This window comes from Patiria miniata, unplaced genomic scaffold, assembly GCF_015706575.1.
Source record: "Patiria miniata isolate m_02_andy unplaced genomic scaffold, ASM1570657v1 HiC_scaffold_9, whole genome shotgun sequence".
In the NCBI taxonomy this organism is placed as follows: domain Eukaryota; kingdom Metazoa; phylum Echinodermata; class Asteroidea; order Valvatida; family Asterinidae; genus Patiria; species Patiria miniata.
In genome coordinates, this window is record NW_024037076.1 from 6,941,105 (window position 1) to 6,961,527 (window position 20,423).

Sequence of the window (20,423 nt, forward strand, 5' to 3'; positions counted from 1 at the left end):
GGTGTCGAACAGTACGCGCCCATCACTACCTGCTCTTACTTTTGGAAACGAGGTTGGAAATAAAGTGAGCACTGGGGACGAGGTTGCACCTAATCCAGTCAGATTTCAGGTGTACGTGCAACCTCGTCCCCAGTGCTTACTTTATTTCCAACCGCGTAGTGGTGGGCGCGTACTGCTCGACACCCTGGGGACGAGGTTGGTGTACGTGTAGCGTGAATATCCGACTCCATTAGTCTGGTTCCCAGACCAAAAGATTCTGACTATTCCTGATGAATTATTATCAGGTAGCCTCCGGTAATACATTGTATTACAATTTACGTCACGTGACTAAAACGGGAGGAATTCCTCCTTTTTCCGAAAATGTCCGAAGTCTGCCGAATTCATTTCGTCGACAATCGGATAGTGTCCGAGTATTTCCGAGTATAATTTAGGTTTTATTAACTGCTAATTGCTTATTAAAAACTTTAAAAAACTAGTTGATAATTAATATCCATTGTTTTTATTTAGAAAACTTGAAATTCAACGACGATTTTGCACTCGGATCGTATACGAGGGCGAACTTTTTGCTGCGTCATGCACAAGTTTGAATTTGACGACCGTTACCGGCATTTTCCAAAACTCGGCGTGGTCTCAATTCGGCTCCGCCTGCTTACAGTGCTGTTTGGGTGTCTAACTTTGAAGATTCCAGGTCAAAATTAGTCAATGTTTTCTTACAGAAGTATTAAACTGTATATCATAACTGTATGATACATGAAGCAAGTGATTCATTTTAAAAAAATGATCGGAACATTAAAAGCTTTATGTGATAAAGCGAATTCGTAAACGAAGCCGAGCTTTGAAAAAGGGCAGTCAATGTCGTCATGTTTATTTTTAGCTACGGAGGCTGCTCGCGCAAGGACTATAGTTGACCAATGGTTAACGAACGTTTGCCCGAACTCTGTCTAGTCGACGATGGTTGACTACGCTAGTCGACTATTTGGAACCAGCCTACTGGGGTTGGTTGCTTCGCTGGTAACCAATAGCCGCGCGCATCCATAACGCTAGCAGAGAGCCAGGATCCAGAAGTTTTGCGATGACATTTTGACCAGCGTTTGACTAGAGACGTTTGCACATTGCTATCAGTGCGCAGGCGTAAGGTACGTCACAAATCAACCACTAGTCGACTAATGGTCCTTGCCCGAACTTGGCCTTAGACGTGTAGACGTCGGGGGAAATTGTCAGGTCGGGGAACCAGACTACGACTCCATGAAATGTGGACTCATTGGTAGTGCGCACGCGTGAGTACGATACTTTTAGGATCGTAATTGGGGAGAGTGACCTGTCACGTGCGAGGGATTAACCAATAAAAGGGAAAAAGGGGTCCGATTTTCATAGGAGTCGGATTTGCATGTGACACCGGATCCCCAGCGTGCCTGCTTAGCGTTAGGGTGACCGTTTTAGCCGATTTTCGGCTTACTTTGACAGAATTTTTGTTAAATAAAAAAAAAACGAGTTTGACAGAAAATTTGACAGAATGGATTTTTTGGCAGATTTTTGGCAGAATTCTGCAAAAAAACCTATTTACCAGAAAAACAGCAAAGTTGAACAAAAAAGTGTACATTTGTTTACAAAAAAGCTTCAGTCCTTTTAAACAAACCCTTGCATAATGGGACAGGTTGGCTGCTAGGCGGAGGTTCACTGGGAAATGGACATCGTCATTGCGGATCTGCGTTTCGCCCGAAATTTACCAATAATTAATTCACAACATCTTTATGTGACTAGCTTGTTTATTATGTAATTTGAATCTTAATTAAAACGCAGTACTACAAATCTGCATGTGATCTTAAGTGTTTATAATGTATTTCGAGTAATTCTGGGGAATTTGGCAGATTTTTGATAAATCTGACAGATATTTGATGTGCATTTAGCAGAATTTGGCTCTGACCTTACGGTCTACTCCTAGAACTATGATGCTCCGCGTGAGCATAGTAGTACTGTACTTACGGTCACCTTGGCTAGCGTACTATTCGACGCAAAAGCACTAAAGGTAAGCGCCTTCCCATCTTTTGTCGTAAAGTTATGGTACAATTTCGAGAATTATGGCCACATATGTAGCCCCACCATGGCACTAGCACTAGACATGCTAGACGTGTGTTCGCGGTATTCGCGGCCGTACCAGTGGGGCTAGGCCACATGTTAATTATGTAATCGTCCAGGCATGCCAGGCAGCCATGCCCATGGCAGCTAAGGCCAAGTTCGGGCAAGGACCATTAGTCGACTAGTGGTTGATTTGTGACGTACCTTACGCCTGCGCACTGATAGCAAAGTGCGACGTTAGGGGCCGCGCCACGTTAGGGTACATCAACAATATACAAACCGGGATAATTCGGGTTCGATGATACATAATGGGACAAGTATTTTTTTTTTTGAGTTTGACAACTTGGAAATTCGTTTCAGAACTTGATTAATTATTACATTCAAATTGTTTGGTTTCCATTTCTTAAATATATACATGTACTAAAAAAAAATACAATTAAAGAAACGACATCGATTCATGCATACGGTAGTTTGGTTCAGAAATATATTTAGGCCTAAAGTTTGGAAAAGTAGTCCTGTAATTAAACTAGTCATGCTAGTAGGATAATAATTCATTATGTCGTTGCGTTGAATAGACGGCGAGGATCCTCCTAACAGTAACACTACAGCATGCCTTGCCTGCGAACCAAAATGTCACCGTGGTTGTACGTAAGTACGTTCATCCGTACATCTACACTAGTGAGCGCAATAGTCCCTGCAAAAACGATGTCTGAAAGAAAGGGCAGGACAGGAGACTGGTGACGAGTCTATGATTGGGTGATTTACTCTCCTTTAATTACTGAAATGATGAAAATTAGAATGATGAAGATAGTTGCTGAGCTGGTTAGGTTGATTTACTGATGAAGACCGAGTTGTCGGTAGCTTTAAGCCGTGGAATGGGAGCCGTGTACTGTAATGGAGGCTCAGTATGATGGAATTTGTAGAGGCCTTGGATGCCGTGTAGGCCGTGTAGCCCGTGTAGCCCATGGTTCAACAAGAAAACCAAATTAATACAATAATAAATATTGGAACCTACATTTATGAGGTGACATGAAAACACAGTGCAAAATGGTCTGAAATACATGTAATAATTTCCCCCAGTTTCAACTAAATTATCAAACAAACTGAGAGATTAGATAAGCTATTATAAGCCCCAAATTACTCTAAATTAACCAGCAATAATGATTAAATACGAGGGCATAATCCATATTTAAAAGAACGAACATGTACCCACAGAGCAACATACGAAGAAAACCCTCGTTATTTATCCCGTTACAAAATAGGCCATCAGCCTCGGTCCAAAATTTAGGCCACCAGTATCAAATGAGGGGAATAATCATCATAGTGATTTTTGGCAAGGTATACAGCTCCAGAATTAGAAAATATGTGGCAGCATTGCAGCGGTGGCAGCTTTTTTGGGTGTTATCATCCTTTTTTTCAAAATGCTTGTTACCACTCTAGGGGCGGTATACCTTGCGCATGCGCACTATACCTTGCGCATGCGCACTATAATCATTTATGCCCTGATTTGATACTGACCAAACCCCAGGCTGATGGCCTAAAACCCCCACAAAATATCCCTTAAAATCATCTGTAAATGTACTCGCTTTTAGTATCTACACACGGCCTCTGATGGATGGCATACAGATGATTGTACTTTTGATTGAATGAATAACTGAGAGATTTATTGGAACAATTTCAGGACGAATGTAAGTAAAATTGGAATCATGTTGTAATTTTCAAGATTTTTAATCACAAGAGGGCGCTATACAAGTTTAACGCTCAAACTTACTAAATCTGAAAGTGTCCTTAAGAATCACAGGAGAAGTGCAACGAGTCTACAGTTCAGGTGTTGGCGGGTTCACAATCGGTATAGGCTGTCGTCACTGACCTCGGGAAGCATTATCAGTCGTGCCACTGGGCGAGTGTAGGTTTTACCTCGAACGCTCACGCTGGTAGTGCCGACACGACTGTCGGAACCCGGAAAGGTCTCTGCAACTCTCCTGATGGGCCACTGAGCTCTGCTGAGTGCTGGGTTGACAATCATAACGACATCATTGGTGGTCAGGTTTGGACGGTCTGTATGCCACTTCTGGCGCTCATGGACAGACCGCAAGTAGCATTTGACGAACCCGGACCAAAAGTGATCAGCGAGGACCTGGCCAAGTTAAAATCCCTTGCCGGATAGACCACCTGAGATAGAGACACATCATGCCACCCCATCAGCGGAACGTTTGGAGTCACTGGGTTGGGATCTGCAACATTAGATGAGACATATACCCAGAGGCTTGGAATTCAAGATTCCCTCCACTTCAGTGAGCACGGTGCGTAGTACTGAGTCAGGAATGAACTGCTCATTCTGGGCAACTCTCAGGCCATCTTTCACGGACATGATCTCCTGTTCCCACGTTCCTCCAAATTGTAGAGCCTTCATGCTTGGCAAGCTCCTGCTGTAAGATGGGATCCATGGCAGCAAAGGCGTCCTGTAGCTCATTATCACCTCCTTTGAAATTAGTGCCATAGGTGCACAGGATCTCGAATGGTTTTCCTCGTCTGGAGATGAACCGTCTACAGGCCATCAAGAAGGTGTCAGTATCGAGGCTGTCTAGTAGGTCAAGGTGAATGGCCCTGGTGGTCATACATTTAAATATGATCCCCCAATGCTTCTCGCTCCTTCTCCCAATCTTGCACGTCATTGGACCGAAACAGTCTACCCCTGTTGAGTAGAAGGGAGGCTTGAAGAGGCGGGGGCGTGCTGGAGGCAGATCTCCCGTCTTTGGAACTTGAGGGCTAGCTCTCCACTTCTGGCATTCGGAGCACTGGCATTGATGCTTTGAAATTTCCTTCTCTTCCGTGTAGTGTGGAGGCCAGCCCGGGGGAGTGATGGGTGTGAATAAATAAATAAACACACCAACACGTGGGTTCGAGTCACTCCATGGATTTTAATTCTGTTTAAAGCAAGCGATGCGCAGGCCAACGGCAAGGGAGACAGCACGTTGGGGAATGCGGTGTCACCGCTTGGTGGCGCTGTCACTTACCGCACTTGGATTATCTTGGATTAATATACCTGCACATCCTTACAATCTTCCCAAACAACAAAGTCGTTGCCCTCGACGACAAGTGGAAATCTAGGGTGGAGTAATGACTCATAAAACATGTTAACACTTGAATACAAAACACTTGGATTAAACATTACAATACAACAGTGTAAAGAGCAACAAAAACAGTATAAAAAAGTCAAACTTGCTTTTTTAACAGGTCACATGCACATCTTGGCAGTCATCGGAATCAATACAATTTCTCAATAATAACTAAATGTGTATACCCATTGTCTACTGTGATTGCAGGGTTCATGAAAATGACTTCTCCATTCATATAAAGGAGCCTCAAAGTTGCAAAGAATAATCAATGAGTTACAATCAACTGCTATGTGCCAGTTTCAACAAATTTGGTCAATTTGGATAAATTTTACTGATTCCAAAATTAACAGTTAATGAGGTGTCTTTCCTCCAACAAAGTTAGTGATCAGAGTCATCTGTGCTCTCATGTTCATTTTCTGGAGCAATTAATTGTTTGACATGGTTCAACAGTTTAACAACACTGGAGAATTTGAACTTATCTGGCAGCTTCCCCTTGGTAGTGCGCTTGGATCGTCTAATGAGGGTCTGGGAGTGGCACCCTTCATCGGATGATCAAGTCCAACAGTAAGGCCCAGGTCAGCTGACTCAGCGGGTGACGACGTTATGCTGCTGCCTGGCTAGGGTAGTTCATCACTGGTTACCATCACGTCTGCAGAGTTTTGCCCTGCTTCACCATCCCGTAATTCATGTTCTGGAGATAAAGTGGTGTCTCTACGGTCTGCAAGGGCCAAGCGGTTAGTCTTGCTGGGGTTTGTATTGTCGTCCTCGTCTTCACGCGTTGTCTGGCTCGTGGTGTTTCGGTAGTGGATTTGGTCAGCGTTTGGTGCAAGAGTAAGCAGATTACCCCAGTCACCATCAGTACTCTCAGAAGTAGAAGTGTCCTTCAACGTGGTCTCACTAGCGCGGGTTGTCTCGACTGTCCACATCTGGCGTGGGAATATCCCAAGGACAGTGTTTCAGTTCGCTCCGGTGAAGTACCTTTCGTTGACCCTTTGAATTCTGCACGACGTAGACAGGTTGGCCCTGGTATGGTTGGTCTACAACCATATAAGGCTCAGGCTCCCAAAAGTCTTTGATCTTCGCCCGCCCCCGGTGAGAGCGGTCCCTCACTAGAACATACTCGCCTGTGTTCAATGGCAGTTCGAACACATGCTGGTCATGCAAGGCTTTCCTCACTTCAGCTCCCTTGTCAATATTGGTGACTGCTAGCTTTCGGGCTGCCTCCAGTTGTTTCTGGTGTTTCTTTACATAGCAGTCTGCGGTCGTCCCACTGGTCTGAGGGTGGTCAACATTAAGAAGAAGATGCTGTGGCAGTCGGGCGGTTCTGACAACAGCAGGTGGAAAGGCTTTTATCTGGTGGTAGCGTGCTTGGTGGTGGTGTATGCCATCACTAGGAATGGTAGGTGTTCAGTCCATCTAGACTTCTTGTGCAAGGGTAGCATCATGAGTAGGTTATGGAGGGTTCGGTTGAATCATTCACACAAACCATTTCCCTGGGGATGGTAGAGGGTGGTGTGTGAATGTCTAATTCCATAGATCTTGCACAGCTCAGCAATCACTTGTGCCTCAAAGCATCGTCCATTGTCTGAATGCAGTCGAAGTGGAGCTCAAAAGGGGGTGATTAGGTGTTTTACCTTCGCAATCGTTGATGTCTTCTGGTTTCTTGTAGGTACCGCCCATGTGAACTTTGTGAAAACATCGGTGAATATCAGGACATTTTCGTATCCATCTGACGAGGACTCAAGGAGGGTGAAGTCCATTGCAACGACTTCTAGAGGAGCTGTTGCCCTTAGGGTCCCTAGGGGTGGACTGGCCTTTCTGGTAGGTGGTTTTGCCACTGCACACCTTTCACACTGTTTGCACCAAGTATGAACGCCTTTCTCCATTTTCAGCCAAAAGAACAGGGGTTGGACTGATTGAAGTGCCTCTTAGCCCCGAAGTGTCCCATATCATCATCGAAGGACTTGAAGACGGTGTCAATCAAGCGTGAAGGAGTAACCAATCGCTCATCCTGTCCATCCCCTGGCAGCATTATTTGACGAAACAGGACCCCATTCTTCAAGTATAGTTGGCCCCATTGCTTAAGGATCAAGTCCATGTCCCGAACGTCTCCATCCCTCTCCTGCTTGGAATGTTTACTGCCCCTCTCTACATAGGTGATCACTCAATGCAGAATGACATCCTCATCTTGTAGTCTCCTTAGTTCCTGAGGAGTGTACCCAGGAAGACATGGGCTACCCTCACGATGAACAACTCGAATCTGGTGGGGCAAAGTTGCTGGCATGTCAGTCCCTGCATCGGTAGGACTTGCAAAACTGGTTCGCAAGGCACAGGAAGACAACTCACTGATCTGACACTCTTTATCCTCCTCCTTTTTCACTTTCAAGTCTGGGCTTTAGCCTCGAGTGTGCATTAGGGGCTTGATTAGTTCTGCCTGGCAGGTACTCTAGATGAAAGTTGAAGGAAGCGAGTTGTTGTACCCAACGCAATTCTGTACAGCTAAGGTTAGCCGAGTCAAGGAACTTGAGGGGGTTGTGATCAGTGTACACAACACACTTGTTTCCCATCAAATAATCCTTGAATACTTGACACACTGCCCACCGTACTGCCAACAACTCCAGCTTGAATGATGAATAGTCCTTGTCGTTCCTCTCAGCAGGCCAGAGAGACCTTGATGCATAAGCGATAACTCGACGGGAACCATCTTCTTGTTGCTGGGACAGAATAGCTCCCAGTTCCTGTGAACTCGCATACTGTCTCCACGACAAATGGGTGATACAGATCTGCAAACCCTGGGACTGGTGCTCGAAGTAGTGATGTCTTGAGGGCTTGGAGTGCCTTCCAGGCTGCTTCATCAAATTCAACCTTTTTGGAGTCACTCCTACCTTTGTCCTTGCTGTTCACCCCCCTGAGGTATACCAGAAGAGGCCCGGCAATGCTTGAGTAATTTCTGATGAATTTCCAGAAGTAACCAGTAAAACCCAGAAATGCTCGCAGCTCAGTTACTGTGGTGGGTTCTGGCCAGTCTTTGACAGAAGAGACCTTCCCTGGGTCAGGCTTGACCCCTTCGCCTGCCACCACTAAGTGTCCCAGATTCTTTACCTGTTTCCTGAAGAAGCTGCATTTCTGTGGCTTAATATTGAGACCATACTGCTGTAGACTTGGGAACACAATCTCAAGGCGCTGCAGGTGTTGTTCAAATGTTGGGGCAAACACGATTATATCTACATGTGTATATGCAAGTACACTTTCTAGCGCTTGGTCATCCAGGCAATGCTGTATGAGCCCCTGAAACGTTGCAGGGCTGTTACAGAGGCCAAAACCAAGGCATCCTCGTGTACTCAAAGAGCCCGAAGGGAGTCACAAAGGCTGTCTTACTGATGTCCCTCTCCTCCATCGCCACTTGGTGATAGCCTGATGCTAAGTCCAACATGCTGAGGTACTTGGCTCCTCCTAATGTCTGTAGTGTTTCGTCTATTTGGGGAAGAGGGAATGAGTTCTTCGCAATTACTGTGTTGAGTTGCCTGAAGTCAACACAGACGGATGGAATTATCTTTTTTTTGTGGACTACCACGATCAGGGAGGCCAAAGGACTGGAACTTTCTCGTATGATGCCTGCCTCCTGAAGTTCCTGGATGTGAGCCCTGACTTCACGGTACTGAGAGGGTGGAAGTGAACGATATCTCTGTTTGATTGGTGGTGCATTCGCTGTGTCAATCTGGTGTTTTACTGCATCAGTATAGCCCATCATACCTGATGAGTAGGGCATCAAACTGTGCTTGGTCTTCCACTGTCAGTGGTACCTTGATATCGACCAACTTGGACAGACTAGATTTCCGTTCGGTAGGGGAGCAGACTTGACACTCCAACATCAGCTGAATGTGGAAGATCTCTCTCGACAGTAACGTCATCTTCCTCAGTCACCAATCTATATATATAAGAATGATGAAGATAGTTGCTGAGCTGGTTAGGTTGATTTACTGATGAAGACCGAGTTGTCGGTAGCTTTAAGCCGTGGAATGGGAGCCGTGTACTGTAATGGAGGCTCAGTATGATGGAATTTGTAGAGGCCTTGGATGCCGTGTAGGCCGTGTAGCCCGTGTAGCCCATGGTTCAACAAGAAAACCAAATTAATACAATAATAAATATTGGAACCTACATTTATGAGGTGACATGAAAACACAGTGCAAAATGGTCTGAAATACATGTAATAATTTCCCCCAGTTTCAACTAAATTATCAAACAAACTGAGAGATTAGATAAGCTATTATAAGCCCCAAATTACTCTAAATTAACCAGCAATAATGATTAAATACGAGGGCATAATCCATATTTAAAAGAACGAACATGTACCCACAGAGCAACATACGAAGAAAACCCTCGTTATTTATCCCGTTACAAAATAGGCCATCAGCCTCGGTCCAAAATTTAGGCCACCAGTATCAAATGAGGGGAATAATCATCATAGTGATTTTTGGCAAGGTATACAGCTCCAGAATTAGAAAATATGTGGCAGCATTGCAGCGGTGGCAGCTTTTTTGGGTGTTATCATCCTTTTTTTCAAAATGCTTGTTACCACTCTAGGGGCGGTATACCTTGCGCATGCGCACTATACCTTGCGCATGCGCACTATAATCATTTATGCCCTGATTTGATACTGACCAAACCCCAGGCTGATGGCCTAAAACCCCCACAAAATATCCCTTAAAATCATCTGTAAATGTACTCGCTTTTAGTATCTACACACGGCCTCTGATGGATGGCATACAGATGATTGTACTTTTGATTGAATGAATAACTGAGAGATTTATTGGAACAATTTCAGGACGAATGTAAGTAAAATTGGAATCATGTTGTAATTTTCAAGATTTTTAATCACAAGAGGGCGCTATACAAGTTTAACGCTCAAACTTACTAAATCTGAAAGTGTCCTTAAGAATCACAGGAGAAGTGCAACGAGTCTACAGTTCAGGTGTTGGCGGGTTCACAATCGGTATAGGCTGTCGTCACTGACCTCGGGAAGCATTATCAGTCGTGCCACTGGGCGAGTGTAGGTTTTACCTCGAACGCTCACGCTGGTAGTGCCGACACGACTGTCGGAACCCGGAAAGGTCTCTGCAACTCTCCTGATGGGCCACTGAGCTCTGCTGAGTGCTGGGTTGACAATCATAACGACATCATTGGTGGTCAGGTTTGGACGGTCTGTATGCCACTTCTGGCGCTCATGGACAGACCGCAAGTAGCATTTGACGAACCCGGACCAAAAGTGATCAGCGAGGACCTGGCCAAGTTAAAATCCCTTGCCGGATAGACCACCTGAGATAGAGACACATCATGCCACCCCATCAGCGGAACGTTTGGAGTCACTGGGTTGGGATCTGCAACATTAGATGAGACATATACCCAGAGGCTTGGAATTCAAGATTCCCTCCACTTCAGTGAGCACGGTGCGTAGTACTGAGTCAGGAATGAACTGCTCATTCTGGGCAACTCTCAGGCCATCTTTCACGGACATGATCTCCTGTTCCCACGTTCCTCCAAATTGTAGAGCCTTCATGCTTGGCAAGCTCCTGCTGTAAGATGGGATCCATGGCAGCAAAGGCGTCCTGTAGCTCATTATCACCTCCTTTGAAATTAGTGCCATAGGTGCACAGGATCTCGAATGGTTTTCCTCGTCTGGAGATGAACCGTCTACAGGCCATCAAGAAGGTGTCAGTATCGAGGCTGTCTAGTAGGTCAAGGTGAATGGCCCTGGTGGTCATACATTTAAATATGATCCCCCAATGCTTCTCGCTCCTTCTCCCAATCTTGCACGTCATTGGACCGAAACAGTCTACCCCTGTTGAGTAGAAGGGAGGCTTGAAGAGGCGGGGGCGTGCTGGAGGCAGATCTCCCGTCTTTGGAACTTGAGGGCTAGCTCTCCACTTCTGGCATTCGGAGCACTGGCATTGATGCTTTGAAATTTCCTTCTCTTCCGTGTAGTGTGGAGGCCAGCCCGGGGGAGTGATGGGTGTGAATAAATAAATAAACACACCAACACGTGGGTTCGAGTCACTCCATGGATTTTAATTCTGTTTAAAGCAAGCGATGCGCAGGCCAACGGCAAGGGAGACAGCACGTTGGGGAATGCGGTGTCACCGCTTGGTGGCGCTGTCACTTACCGCACTTGGATTATCTTGGATTAATATACCTGCACATCCTTACAATCTTCCCAAACAACAAAGTCGTTGCCCTCGACGACAAGTGGAAATCTAGGGTGGAGTAATGACTCATAAAACATGTTAACACTTGAATACAAAACACTTGGATTAAACATTACAATACAACAGTGTAAAGAGCAACAAAAACAGTATAAAAAAGTCAAACTTGCTTTTTTAACAGGTCACATGCACATCTTGGCAGTCATCGGAATCAATACAATTTCTCAATAATAACTAAATGTGTATACCCATTGTCTACTGTGATTGCAGGGTTCATGAAAATGACTTCTCCATTCATATAAAGGAGCCTCAAAGTTGCAAAGAATAATCAATGAGTTACAATCAACTGCTATGTGCCAGTTTCAACAAATTTGGTCAATTTGGATAAATTTTACTGATTCCAAAATTAACAGTTAATGAGGTGTCTTTCCTCCAACAAAGTTAGTGATCAGAGTCATCTGTGCTCTCATGTTCATTTTCTGGAGCAATTAATTGTTTGACATGGTTCAACAGTTTAACAACACTGGAGAATTTGAACTTATCTGGCAGCTTCCCCTTGGTAGTGCGCTTGGATCGTCTAATGAGGGTCTGGGAGTGGCACCCTTCATCGGATGATCAAGTCCAACAGTAAGGCCCAGGTCAGCTGACTCAGCGGGTGACGACGTTATGCTGCTGCCTGGCTAGGGTAGTTCATCACTGGTTACCATCACGTCTGCAGAGTTTTGCCCTGCTTCACCATCCCGTAATTCATGTTCTGGAGATAAAGTGGTGTCTCTACGGTCTGCAAGGGCCAAGCGGTTAGTCTTGCTGGGGTTTGTATTGTCGTCCTCGTCTTCACGCGTTGTCTGGCTCGTGGTGTTTCGGTAGTGGATTTGGTCAGCGTTTGGTGCAAGAGTAAGCAGATTACCCCAGTCACCATCAGTACTCTCAGAAGTAGAAGTGTCCTTCAACGTGGTCTCACTAGCGCGGGTTGTCTCGACTGTCCACATCTGGCGTGGGAATATCCCAAGGACAGTGTTTCAGTTCGCTCCGGTGAAGTACCTTTCGTTGACCCTTTGAATTCTGCACGACGTAGACAGGTTGGCCCTGGTATGGTTGGTCTACAACCATATAAGGCTCAGGCTCCCAAAAGTCTTTGATCTTCGCCCGCCCCCGGTGAGAGCGGTCCCTCACTAGAACATACTCGCCTGTGTTCAATGGCAGTTCGAACACATGCTGGTCATGCAAGGCTTTCCTCACTTCAGCTCCCTTGTCAATATTGGTGACTGCTAGCTTTCGGGCTGCCTCCAGTTGTTTCTGGTGTTTCTTTACATAGCAGTCTGCGGTCGTCCCACTGGTCTGAGGGTGGTCAACATTAAGAAGAAGATGCTGTGGCAGTCGGGCGGTTCTGACAACAGCAGGTGGAAAGGCTTTTATCTGGTGGTAGCGTGCTTGGTGGTGGTGTATGCCATCACTAGGAATGGTAGGTGTTCAGTCCATCTAGACTTCTTGTGCAAGGGTAGCATCATGAGTAGGTTATGGAGGGTTCGGTTGAATCATTCACACAAACCATTTCCCTGGGGATGGTAGAGGGTGGTGTGTGAATGTCTAATTCCATAGATCTTGCACAGCTCAGCAATCACTTGTGCCTCAAAGCATCGTCCATTGTCTGAATGCAGTCGAAGTGGAGCTCAAAAGGGGGTGATTAGGTGTTTTACCTTCGCAATCGTTGATGTCTTCTGGTTTCTTGTAGGTACCGCCCATGTGAACTTTGTGAAAACATCGGTGAATATCAGGACATTTTCGTATCCATCTGACGAGGACTCAAGGAGGGTGAAGTCCATTGCAACGACTTCTAGAGGAGCTGTTGCCCTTAGGGTCCCTAGGGGTGGACTGGCCTTTCTGGTAGGTGGTTTTGCCACTGCACACCTTTCACACTGTTTGCACCAAGTATGAACGCCTTTCTCCATTTTCAGCCAAAAGAACAGGGGTTGGACTGATTGAAGTGCCTCTTAGCCCCGAAGTGTCCCATATCATCATCGAAGGACTTGAAGACGGTGTCAATCAAGCGTGAAGGAGTAACCAATCGCTCATCCTGTCCATCCCCTGGCAGCATTATTTGACGAAACAGGACCCCATTCTTCAAGTATAGTTGGCCCCATTGCTTAAGGATCAAGTCCATGTCCCGAACGTCTCCATCCCTCTCCTGCTTGGAATGTTTACTGCCCCTCTCTACATAGGTGATCACTCAATGCAGAATGACATCCTCATCTTGTAGTCTCCTTAGTTCCTGAGGAGTGTACCCAGGAAGACATGGGCTACCCTCACGATGAACAACTCGAATCTGGTGGGGCAAAGTTGCTGGCATGTCAGTCCCTGCATCGGTAGGACTTGCAAAACTGGTTCGCAAGGCACAGGAAGACAACTCACTGATCTGACACTCTTTATCCTCCTCCTTTTTCACTTTCAAGTCTGGGCTTTAGCCTCGAGTGTGCATTAGGGGCTTGATTAGTTCTGCCTGGCAGGTACTCTAGATGAAAGTTGAAGGAAGCGAGTTGTTGTACCCAACGCAATTCTGTGCAGCTAAGGTTAGCCGAGTCAAGGAACTTGAGGGGGTTGTGATCAGTGTACACAACACACTTGTTTCCCATCAAATAATCCTTGAATACTTGACACACTGCCCACCGTACTGCCAACAACTCCAGCTTGAATGATGAATAGTCCTTGTCGTTCCTCTCAGCAGGCCAGAGAGACCTTGATGCATAAGCGATAACTCGACGGGAACCATCTTCTTGTTGCTGGGACAGAATAGCTCCCAGTTCCTGTGAACTCGCATACTGTCTCCACGACAAATGGGTGATACAGATCTGCAAACCCTGGGACTGGTGCTCGAAGTAGTGATGTCTTGAGGGCTTGGAGTGCCTTCCAGGCTGCTTCATCAAATTCAACCTTTTTGGAGTCACTCCTACCTTTGTCCTTGCTGTTCACCCCCCTGAGGTATACCAGAAGAGGCCCGGCAATGCTTGAGTAATTTCTGATGAATTTCCAGAAGTAACCAGTAAAACCCAGAAATGCTCGCAGCTCAGTTACTGTGGTGGGTTCTGGCCAGTCTTTGACAGAAGAGACCTTCCCTGGGTCAGGCTTGACCCCTTCGCCTGCCACCACTAAGTGTCCCAGATTCTTTACCTGTTTCCTGAAGAAGCTGCATTTCTGTGGCTTAATATTGAGACCATACTGCTGTAGACTTGGGAACACAATCTCGAGGCGCTGCAGGTGTTGTTCAAATGTTGGGGCAAACACGATTATATCTACATGTGTATATGCAAGTACACTTTCTAGCGCTTGGTCATCCAGGCAATGCTGTATGAGCCCCTGAAACGTTGCAGGGCTGTTACAGAGGCCAAAACCAAGGCATCCTCGTGTACTCAAAGAGCCCGAAGGGAGTCACAAAGGCTGTCTTACTGATGTCCCTCTCCTCCATCGCCACTTGGTGATAGCCTGATGCTAAGTCCAACATGCTGAGGTACTTGGCTCCTCCTAATGTCTGTAGTGTTTCGTCTATTTGGGGAAGAGGGAATGAGTTCTTCGCAATTACTGTGTTGAGTTGCCTGAAGTCAACACAGACGGATGGAATTATCTTTTTTTTGTGGACTACCACGATCAGGGAGGCCAAAGGACTGGAACTTTCTCGTATGATGCCTGCCTCCTGAAGTTCCTGGATGTGAGCCCTGACTTCACGGTACTGAGAGGGTGAAAGTGAACGATATCTCTGTTTGATTGGTGGTGCATTCGCTGTGTCAATCTGGTGTTTTACTGCATCAGTATAGCCCATCATACCTGATGAGTAGGGCATCAAACTGTGCTTGGTCTTCCACTGTCAGTGGTACCTTGATATCGACCAACTTGGACAGACTAGATTTCCGTTCGGTAGGGGAGCAGACTTGACACTCCAACATCAGCTGAATGTGGAAGATCTCTCTCGACAGTAACGTCATCTTCCTCAGTCACCAATCTATATATATAAGAATGATGAAGATAGTTGCTGAGCTGGTTAGGTTGATTTACTGATGAAGACCGAGTTGTCGGTAGCTTTAAGCCGTGGAATGGGAGCCGTGTACTGTAATGGAGGCTCAGTATGATGGAATTTGTAGAGGCCTTGGATGCCGTGTAGGCCGTGTAGCCCGTGTAGCCCATGGTTCAACAAGAAAACCAAATTAATACAATAATAAATATTGGAACCTACATTTATGAGGTGACATGAAAACACAGTGCAAAATGGTCTGAAATACATGTAATAATTTCCCCCAGTTTCAACTAAATTATCAAACAAACTGAGAGATTAGATAAGCTATTATAAGCCCCAAATTACTCTAAATTAACCAGCAATAATGATTAAATACGAGGGCATAATCCATATTTAAAAGAACGAACATGTACCCACAGAGCAACATACGAAGAAAACCCTCGTTATTTATCCCGTTACAAAATAGGCCATCAGCCTCGGTCCAAAATTTAGGCCACCAGTATCAAATGAGGGGAATAATCATCATAGTGATTTTTGGCAAGGTATACAGCTCCAGAATTAGAAAATATGTGGCAGCATTGCAGCGGTGGCAGCTTTTTTGGGTGTTATCATCCTTTTTTTCAAAATGCTTGTTACCACTCTAGGGGCGGTATACCTTGCGCATGCGCACTATACCTTGCGCATGCGCACTATAATCATTTATGCCCTGATTTGATACTGACCAAACCCCAGGCTGATGGCCTAAAACCCCCACAAAATATCCCTTAAAATCATCTGTAAATGTACTCGCTTTTAGTATCTACACACGGCCTCTGATGGATGGCATACAGATGATTGTACTTTTGATTGAATGAATAACTGAGAGATTTATTGGAACAATTTCAGGACGAATGTAAGTAAAATTGGAATCATGTTGTAATTTTCAAGATTTTTAATCACAAGAGGGCGCTATACAAGTTTAACGCTCAAACTTACTAAATCTGAAAGTGTCCTTAAGAATCACAGGAGAAGTGCAACGAGTCTACAGTTCAGGTGTTGGCGGGTTCACAATCGGTATAGGCTGTCGTCACTGACCTCGGGAAGCATTATCAGTCGTGCCACTGGGCGAGTGTAGGTTTTACCTCGAACGCTCACGCTGGTAGTGCCGACACGACTGTCGGAACCCGGAAAGGTCTCTGCAACTCTCCTGATGGGCCACTGAGCTCTGCTGAGTGCTGGGTTGACAATCATAACGACATCATTGGTGGTCAGGTTTGGACGGTCTGTATGCCACTTCTGGCGCTCATGGACAGACCGCAAGTAGCATTTGACGAACCCGGACCAAAAGTGATCAGCGAGGACCTGGCCAAGTTAAAATCCCTTGCCGGATAGACCACCTGAGATAGAGACACATCATGCCACCCCATCAGCGGAACGTTTGGAGTCACTGGGTTGGGATCTGCAACATTAGATGAGACATATACCCAGAGGCTTGGAATTCAAGATTCCCTCCACTTCAGTGAGCACGGTGCGTAGTACTGAGTCAGGAATGAACTGCTCATTCTGGGCAACTCTCAGGCCATCTTTCACGGACATGATCTCCTGTTCCCACGTTCCTCCAAATTGTAGAGCCTTCATGCTTGGCAAGCTCCTGCTGTAAGATGGGATCCATGGCAGCAAAGGCGTCCTGTAGCTCATTATCACCTCCTTTGAAATTAGTGCCATAGGTGCACAGGATCTCGAATGGTTTTCCTCGTCTGGAGATGAACCGTCTACAGGCCATCAAGAAGGTGTCAGTATCGAGGCTGTCTAGTAGGTCAAGGTGAATGGCCCTGGTGGTCATACATTTAAATATGATCCCCCAATGCTTCTCGCTCCTTCTCCCAATCTTGCACGTCATTGGACCGAAACAGTCTACCCCTGTTGAGTAGAAGGGAGGCTTGAAGAGGCGGGGGCGTGCTGGAGGCAGATCTCCCGTCTTTGGAACTTGAGGGCTAGCTCTCCACTTCTGGCATTCGGAGCACTGGCATTGATGCTTTGAAATTTCCTTCTCTTCCGTGTAGTGTGGAGGCCAGCCCGGGGGAGTGATGGGTGTGAATAAATAAATAAACACACCAACACGTGGGTTCGAGTCACTCCATGGATTTTAATTCTGTTTAAAGCAAGCGATGCGCAGGCCAACGGCAAGGGAGACAGCACGTTGGGGAATGCGGTGTCACCGCTTGGTGGCGCTGTCACTTACCGCACTTGGATTATCTTGGATTAATATACCTGCACATCCTTACAATCTTCCCAAACAACAAAGTCGTTGCCCTCGACGACAAGTGGAAATCTAGGGTGGAGTAATGACTCATAAAACATGTTAACACTTGAATACAAAACACTTGGATTAAACATTACAATACAACAGTGTAAAGAGCAACAAAAACAGTATAAAAAAGTCAAACTTGCTTTTTTAACAGGTCACATGCACATCTTGGCAGTCATCGGAATCAATACAATTTCTCAATAATAACTAAATGTGTATACCCATTGTCTACTGTGATTGCAGGGTTCATGAAAATGACTTCTCCATTCATATAAAGGAGCCTCAAAGTTGCAAAGAATAATCAATGAGTTACAATCAACTGCTATGTGCCAGTTTCAACAAATTTGGTCAATTTGGATAAATTTTACTGATTCCAAAATTAACAGTTAATGAGGTGTCTTTCCTCCAACAAAGTTAGTGATCAGAGTCATCTGTGCTCTCATGTTCATTTTCTGGAGCAATTAATTGTTTGACATGGTTCAACAGTTTAACAACACTGGAGAATTTGAACTTATCTGGCAGCTTCCCCTTGGTAGTGCGCTTGGATCGTCTAATGAGGGTCTGGGAGTGGCACCCTTCATCGGATGATCAAGTCCAACAGTAAGGCCCAGGTCAGCTGACTCAGCGGGTGACGACGTTATGCTGCTGCCTGGCTAGGGTAGTTCATCACTGGTTACCATCACGTCTGCAGAGTTTTGCCCTGCTTCACCATCCCGTAATTCATGTTCTGGAGATAAAGTGGTGTCTCTACGGTCTGCAAGGGCCAAGCGGTTAGTCTTGCTGGGGTTTGTATTGTCGTCCTCGTCTTCACGCGTTGTCTGGCTCGTGGTGTTTCGGTAGTGGATTTGGTCAGCGTTTGGTGCAAGAGTAAGCAGATTACCCCAGTCACCATCAGTACTCTCAGAAGTAGAAGTGTCCTTCAACGTGGTCTCACTAGCGCGGGTTGTCTCGACTGTCCACATCTGGCGTGGGAATATCCCAAGGACAGTGTTTCAGTTCGCTCCGGTGAAGTACCTTTCGTTGACCCTTTGAATTCTGCACGACGTAGACAGGTTGGCCCTGGTATGGTTGGTCTACAACCATATAAGGCTCAGGCTCCCAAAAGTCTTTGATCTTCGCCCGCCCCCGGTGAGAGCGGTCCCTCACTAGAACATACTCGCCTGTGTTCAATGGCAGTTCGAACACATGCTGGTCATGCAAGGCTTTCCTCACTTCAGCTCCCTTGTCAATATTGGTGACTGCTAGCTTTCGGGCTGCCTCCAGTTGTTTCTGGTGTTTCTTTACATAGCAGTCTGCGGTCGTCCCACTGGTCTGAGGGTGGTCAACATTAAGAAGAAGATGCTGTGGCAGTCGGGCGGTTCTGACAACAGCAGGTGGAAAGGCTTTTATCTGGTGGTAGCGTGCTTGGTGGTGGTGTATGCCATCACTAGGAATGGTAGGTGTTCAGTCCATCTAGACTTCTTGTGCAAGGGTAGCATCATGAGTAGGTTATGGAGGGTTCGGTTGAATCATTCACACAAACCATTTCCCTGGGGATGGTAGAGGGTGGTGTGTGAATGTCTAATTCCATAGATCTTGCACAGCTCAGCAATCACTTGTGCCTCAAAGCATCGTCCATTGTCTGAATGCAGTCGAAGTGGAGCTCAAAAGGGGGTGATTAGGTGTTTTACCTTCGCAATCGTTGATGTCTTCTGGTTTCTTGTAGGTACCGCCCATGTGAACTTTGTGAAAACATCGGTGAATATCAGGACATTTTCGTATCCATCTGACGAGGACTCAAGGAGGGTGAAGTCCATTGCAACGACTTCTAGAGGAGCTGTTGCCCTTAGGGTCCCTAGGGGTGGACTGGCCTTTCTGGTAGGTGGTTTTGCCACTGCACACCTTTCACACTGTTTGCACCAAGTATGAACGCCTTTCTCCATTTTCAGCCAAAAGAACAGGGGTTGGACTGATTGAAGTGCCTCTTAGCCCCGAAGTGTCCCATATCATCATCGAAGGACTTGAAGACGGTGTCAATCAAGCGTGAAGGAGTAACCAATCGCTCATCCTGTCCATCCCCTGGCAGCATTATTTGACGAAACAGGACCCCATTCTTCAAGTATAGTTGGCCCCATTGCTTAAGGATCAAGTCCATGTCCCGAACGTCTCCATCCCTCTCCTGCTTGGAATGTTTACTGCCCCTCTCTACATAGGTGATCACTCAATGCAGAATGACATCCTCATCTTGTAGTCTCCTTAGTTCCTGAGGAGTGTACCCAGGAAGACATGGGCTACCCTCACGATGAACAACTCGAATCTGGTGGGGCAAAGTTGCTGGCATGTCAGTCCCTGCATCGGTAGGACTTGCAAAACTGGTTCGCAAGGCACAGGAAGACAACTCACTGATCTGACACTCTTTATCCTCCTCCTTTTTCACTTTCAAGTCTGGGCTTTAGCCTCGAGTGTGCATTAGGGGCTTGATTAGTTCTGCCTGGCAGGTACTCTAGATGAAAGTTGAAGGAAGCGAGTTGTTGTACCCAACGCAATTCTGTGCAGCTAAGGTTAGCCGAGTCAAGGAACTTGAGGGGGTTGTGATCAGTGTACACAACACACTTGTTTCCCATCAAATAATCCTTGAATACTTGACACACTGCCCACCGTACTGCCAACAACTCCAGCTTGAATGATGAATAGTCCTTGTCGTTCCTCTCAGCAGGCCAGAGAGACCTTGATGCATAAGCGATAACTCGACGGGAACC

At 46.1% G+C, this 20,423-nt stretch overlaps 1 protein-coding gene across 1 annotated transcript in view; it reads left to right on the forward strand.

The window, feature by feature from the left end:
* The first annotated feature begins 1,950 nt into the window (after positions 1 to 1,950).
* LOC119720450 (N(G),N(G)-dimethylarginine dimethylaminohydrolase 1-like) overlaps positions 1,951 to 20,423 on the forward strand; it is a 32,430-nt gene continuing 13,957 nt past the window's right edge. Inside the window, exons 1-2 of the mRNA XM_038190114.1 lie at positions 1,951 to 2,026; positions 2,652 to 2,724. The gene's annotated coding sequence lies outside the window, so the exon portion shown is untranslated. The remainder of the gene's footprint in view (positions 2,027 to 2,651; positions 2,725 to 20,423) is intronic.